Here is a 7192-nt window from a genome sequence, read left to right as displayed (position 1 = left end):
CTGATAATGTAGCATCAAGGAAACGTACAATCACTGAAAATGTAGCATAAAGAAAACGTACAATCACTGATAATGTAGCATCAGGGAAACGCACAATCACTGATAATGTAGCACCAGGGAAACGTACAGTCACTGATAATGTAACATCAGGGAAAAGTACAATCACTGATAATGTAGCATCAAGGAAACGTACAATCACTGATAATGTAGCATCAGGGAAACGTACAATCACTGATAATGTAGCACCAGGGAAACGTACAATCACTGATAATGTAGCATCTAGGAAACGTACAATCACTGATAATGTAGCATCAGGGAAACGTACACTCACTGATAATGTAGCATCAAAGAAACGTACAATCACTGATGATGTAGCATCAAGGAAACGTACAATCATTGATAATGTAGCATCAAAGAAACATTCAATCACTGATAATGTAGCATCAGGGAAACGTACAATCACTGATAATGTAGCATCAGGGAAACGTACACTCACTGATAATGTAGCATCAAGGAAACGTTCAATCGCTGATAATGTAGCATCAAGGAAACGTACAATCACTGATAATGTAGCATCAAGGAAAAGTACAATCACTGAAAATGTAGCATCAAGGAAACGTACAATCATTGATAATGTAGCATCAGGGAATTGCACAATCACTGATAATATAGCACCAGGGAAACGTACAATCACTGATAATGTAACATCAGGGAAACGTACAATCACTGATGATGTAGCATCAAGGAAACGTACAATCACTGATAATGTAGCATCAAGGAAACGTACAATCACTGATAGTGTAGCATCAAGGAAACGTACAATAACTGATAATGTAGCATCAGGGAAACGTACAATCACTGATAATGTAGCATCTAGGAAACGTACAATCACTGATAATGTAGCATCAGGGAAACGTACACTCACTGATAATGTAGCATCAAAGAAACGTACAATCACTGATGATGTAGCATCAAGGAAACGTACAATCACTGATAATGTAGCATCAGGGAAACGTACAATCACTGATAATGTAGCATCAAGGAAACGTACAATCACTGATAATGTAGCATCAAGGAAACGTACAATCACTGATAATGTAGCATCAAGGAAACGTACAATCACTGATAATGTAGCATCAAGGAAAAGTACAATCACTGAAAATGTAGCATCAAGGAAACGTACAATCATTGATAATGTAGCATCAGGGAAACGCACAATCACTGATAATGTAGCACCAGGGAAACGTACAATCACTGATAATGTAACATCAGGGAAACGTACAATCACTGATGATGTAGCATCAAGGAAACGTACAATCACTGATAATGTAGCATCAAGGAAACGTACAATCACTGATAATGTAGCATCAAGAAAACGTACAATAACTGATAATGTAGCATCAGGGAAACGTACAATCACTAATAATGTAGCATCAAAGAAACGTACAATCACTGATAATGTAGCGTCAGGGAAACGTACAATCACTGATAATGTAGCATCAAGGAAACATACAATCACTGATAATGTAGCATCAAAGAAACGTACAATCATTGATAATGTAGCATCAAGGAAACGTACAATCACTGAAAATGTAGCATCAAATAAACGTATAATGACTGATAATGTAGCTTCTAGGAAACATACAATCACTGATAATGTAGCATCAGGGAAATATACAATCACTGATAATGTATCATCAAGGAAACGTACAATCACTGATAATGTAGCATCAGGGAAACGTACAATCACTGATAATGTAGCACCAGGGAAACGTACAATCACTGATACTGTAACATCTAGGAAACGTTCAATCACTGATAATGTAGCATCAAGGAAACGTACAATCACTGATAATGTAGCATCAAGGAAACGTACAATCACTGAAAATGTAGCATCAAGGAAACGTACAATCATTGATAATGTAGCATCAGGGAAACGCACAATCACTGATAATGTAGCACCAGGGAAACGTACAATCACTGATAATGTAACCTCAGGGAATGTACAATCAAGGATAATGTAGCATCAAGGAAACGTACAATCACTGATAATGTAGCATCAAGGAAACGTACAATCACTGATAATGTAGCATCAAGGAAACGTACAATAACTGATAATGTAGCATCAGGGAAACGTACAATCACTGATAATGTAGCATCAAAGAAACGTACAATCACTGATAATGTAGCATCAGGGAAACGTACAATCACTGATAATGTAGCATCAAGGAAACGTACAATCACTGATAATGTAGCATCAAAGAAACGTACAATCACTGATAATGTAGCATCAAGGAAACGTACAATCATTGATCATGTATCATCAAAGAAACATACAATCACTGATAATGCAGCATCAGGGAAACGTACAATCACTGATAAGGTAGCATCAAAGAAACGTATAATGACTGATAATGTAGCATCTAGGAAACGTACAATCACTGAAAATGTAGCATCAAAGAAACGTATAATGACTGATAATGTAGCATCTAGGAAACATACAATCACTGATAATGTAGCATCAGGGAAACGTACAATCACTGATAATGTAGCACCAGGGAAACGTACAATCACTGATAATGTAGCATCTAGGAAACGTACAATCACTGATAATGTAGCATCAAGGAAACGTACACTCACTGATAATGTAGCATCAAAGAAACGTACAATCACTGATGATGTAGCATCAGGGAAACGTACAATCACTGATAATGTAGCATCAAGTTAACATACAATAACTGATAATGTAGCATCAGGGAAACGTACAATCACTGATAATGTAGCATCAGGGAAACGTACAATCACTGATAATGCAGCATCTAGGAAACGTACAACCACTGATAATGTAGCATCAAAGAAACGTACACTCACTGATAATGTAACATCAAAGAAACGTACAATCACTGATGATGTAGCATCAAGGAAACGTACAATCATTGATAATATAGCATCAAACAAACATTCAATCACTGATAATGTAGGATCAGGGAAACGTACAATCACTGATAATGTAGCATCATAGAAACGTACAATCACTGATGATGTAGCATTAAGGAAACGTACAATCATTGATAATGTAGCATCAAAGAAACATTCAATCATTGATAATGTACCATCAAAGAAACATTCAATCACTGATAATGTAGCATCAGGGATGCGTACAATCACTGACAATGTAGCACCAGGGAAACGTACAATCACTGATAATGTAGCATCAAGGAAACGTACAATCATTGATAATGTAGCATCAAAGAAACATTCAATCATTGATAATGTAGCATCAAAGAAACATACAATCACTGATAATGTAGCATCAGGGAAACGTACAATCAATGACAATGTAGCATCAAGGAAACGTACAATCACTGATAATGTAGCATCAAGGAAACCTACAATCACTGATAATGTAGCATCAAGGAAACATACAATAACTGATAATGTAGCATCAGGGAAACGTACAATCACTGATAATGTAGCATCAGGGAAGCGTACAATCACTTATAATGTAGCATCAGGGAAACGTACAATCACTGATAATGTAGCATCAAGTTAACGTACAATAACTGATAATGTAGCATCAGGGAAACGTACAATCACTGATAATGTAGCATCAGGGAAACGTACAATCACTGATAATGTAGCATCTAGGAAACGTACAACCACTGATAATGCAGCATCAAAGAAACGTACAATCACTGATAATGTAGCATCAAAGAAACGTACAATCATTGATAATGTAGCATCAAAGAAACATACAATCACTGATAATGCAGCATCAGGGAAACGTACAATCACTGATAATGTAGCATCAAGGAAACGTACAATCACTGAAAATGTAGCATCAAAGAAACGTATAATCACTGATAATGTAGCATCAAGAAAACATACAATCACTGATAATGTAGCATCAGGGAAACGTACAATCACTGATAATGTAGCACCAGGGAAACGTACAATCACTGATAATGTAGCATCAAAGAAACGTACAATCACTGATGATGTAGCATCAGGGAAACGTACAATCATTGATAATGTAGCATCAAAGAAACATTCAATCACTGATAATGTAGCATCACGGAAACGTACAATCACTGATAATGTAGCATCAGGGAAACGTACACTCACTGATAATGTTGCATCAAGGAAACGTTCAATCACTGATAATTTAGCATCAAGGAAACGTACAATCACTGATAATGTAGCATCAAGGAAACGTACAATCACTGATAATGTAGCATCAAAGAAACATTCAATCACTGATAATGTAGCATCACGGAAACGTACAATCACTGATAATGTAGCATCAGGGAAACGTACAATCACTGATAATGTTGCATCAAGGAAACGTTCAATCACTGATAATTTAGCATCAAGGAAACGTACAATCACTGATAATGTAGCATCAAGGAAACGTACAATCACTGATAATGTAGCATCAAGGAAACGTACAAATACTAAAAATGTAGCATCAAAGAAACGTACAATCACTGATAATGTAGCATCATAGAAACGTACAATCACTGATAATGTAGCATCAAGGAAACGTACAATCAATGATAATGTAGCATCAAGGAAACGTACAATCACTGAAAATGTAGCATCAAAGAAACGTACAATCACTGATAATGTAGCATCAAGGAAACGTACAATCACTGAAAATGTAGAATCAGGGAAACGTACAATCACTGATAATGTAGCATCAAAGAAACGTACAATCACTGATAATGTAGTATCAAAGAAACGTACAATCACTGATAATGTAGCATCAGGGAAACGTACAATCACTGATAATGTAGCATCAAAGAAACGTACAATCACTGATAATGTAGCATCAAGGAAACGTACAATCACTGATAATGTAGCATCAAAGAAACATACAATCACTGATAATGTAGCATCAGAGAAACGTACAATCACTGATAATGTAGCATCAAGGAAACGTACAATCACTGAAAATGTAGCATCAAAGAAACGGACAATCACTGAAAATGTAGCATCAGAGAAACATTCAATCACTGATAATGTAGCATCAAGGAAACGTACAATCACTAAAAATGTAGCATCAAAGAAACGTACAATCACTGATAATGTATCATCAAGGAAACGTACAATCACTGAAAATGTAGAATAAAAGAAACGTACAATCACTGATAATGTAGCATCAAAGAAACGTACAATCACTGATAATGTAGCATCAAGGAAACGTACAATCACTGATAATGTAGCATCAAAGAAACGTACAATCACTAATAATGTATCATCAAGGAAACGTACAATCACTGATAATGTAGCATCAGGGAAACGTACGATCACTGATAATGTAGCATCAAGGAAACGTACAATCACTGAAAATGTAGCATCAAAGAAACGTACAATCATTGATAATGTAGCATCAAAGAAACATTCAATCATTGATAATGTAGGATCAGGGAAACGTACACTCACTGATAATGTAGCATCATAGAAACGTACAATCACTGATGATGTAGCATCAAGGAAACGTACAATCATTGATAATGTAGCATCAAAGAAACATTCAATCATTGAAAATGTAGCATCAAAGAAACATTCAATCACTGATAATGTAGCATCAGGGAAACGTACAATCATTGATCATGTATCATCAAAGAAACATACAATCACTGATAATGCAGCATCAGGGAAACGTACAATCACTGATAAGGTAGCATCAAGGAAACGTACAATCACTGAAAATGTAGCATCAAAGAAACGTATAATGACTGATAATGTAGCATCTAGGAAACATACAATCACTGATAATGTAGCATCAGGGAAACGTACAATCACTGATAATGTAGCACCAGGGAAACGTACAATCACTGATAATGTAGCATCTAGGAAACGTACAATCACTGATAATGTAGCATCAAGGAAACGTACAATCACTGATAATGTAGCATCAAGGAAACGTACAATCACTGATAATGTAGCATCAGGGAAACGTACAATCACTGATAATGTAGCATCAAGTTAACATACAATAACTGATAATGTAGCATCAGGGAAACGTACAATCACTGATAATGTAGCATCAGGGAAACGTACAATCACTGATAATGCAGCATCTAGGAAACGTACAACCACTGAAAATGTAGCATCAAAGAAACGTACACTCACTGATAATGTAGCATCAAAGAAACGTACAATCACTGATGATGTAGCATCAAGGAAACGTACAATCATTGATAATGTAGCATCAAAGAAACATTCAATCACTGATAATGTAGGATCAGGGAAACGTACAATCACTGATAATGTAGCATCAGGGAAGCGTACAATCACTTATAATGTAGCATCAGGGAAACGTACAATCACTGATAATGTAGCATCAAGTTAACGTACAATAACTGATAATGTAGCATCAGGGAAACGTACAATCACTGATAATGTAGCATCAGGGAAACGTACAATCACTGATAATGTAGCATCTAGGAAACGTACAACCACTGATAATGTAGCATCAAAGAAACGTACAATCACTGATAATGTAGCATCAAAGAAACGTACAATCATTGATAATGTAGCATCAAAGAAACATACAATCACTAATAATGCAGCATCAGGGAAACGTACAATCACTGATAATGTAGCATCAAGGAAACGTACAATCACTGAAAATGTAGAATCAAAGAAACGTATAATCACTGATAATGTAGCATCAAGAAAACATACAATCACTGATAATGTAGCATCAGGGAAATGTACAATCACTGATAATGTAGCATCAGGGAAACGTACAATCACTGATAATGTAGCACCAGGGAAACGTACAATCACTGATAATGTAGCATCAAAGAAACGTACAATCACTGATGATGTAGCATCAGGGAAACGTACAATCATTGATAATGTAGCATCAAAGAAACATTCAATCACTGATAATGTAGCATCACGGAAACGTACAATCACTGATAATGTAGCATCAGGGAAACGTACACTCACTGATAATGTAGCATCAAGGAAACGTTCAATCACTGATAATTTAGCATCAAGGAAACGTACAATCACTGATAATGTAGCATCAAGGAAACGTACAATCACTGATAATGTAGCATCAAGGAAACGTACAATCACTGATAATGTAGCATCAAGGAAACGTACAATCACTGATAATGTAGCATCATAGAAACGTACAATCACTGATAATGTAGCATCAAGGAAACGTACAATC

This window comes from Mya arenaria, chromosome 14 (assembly GCF_026914265.1).
Source record: "Mya arenaria isolate MELC-2E11 chromosome 14, ASM2691426v1".
NCBI lineage: Eukaryota > Metazoa > Mollusca > Bivalvia > Myida > Myidae > Mya > Mya arenaria.
This window is presented reverse-complemented; position numbering follows the sequence as displayed.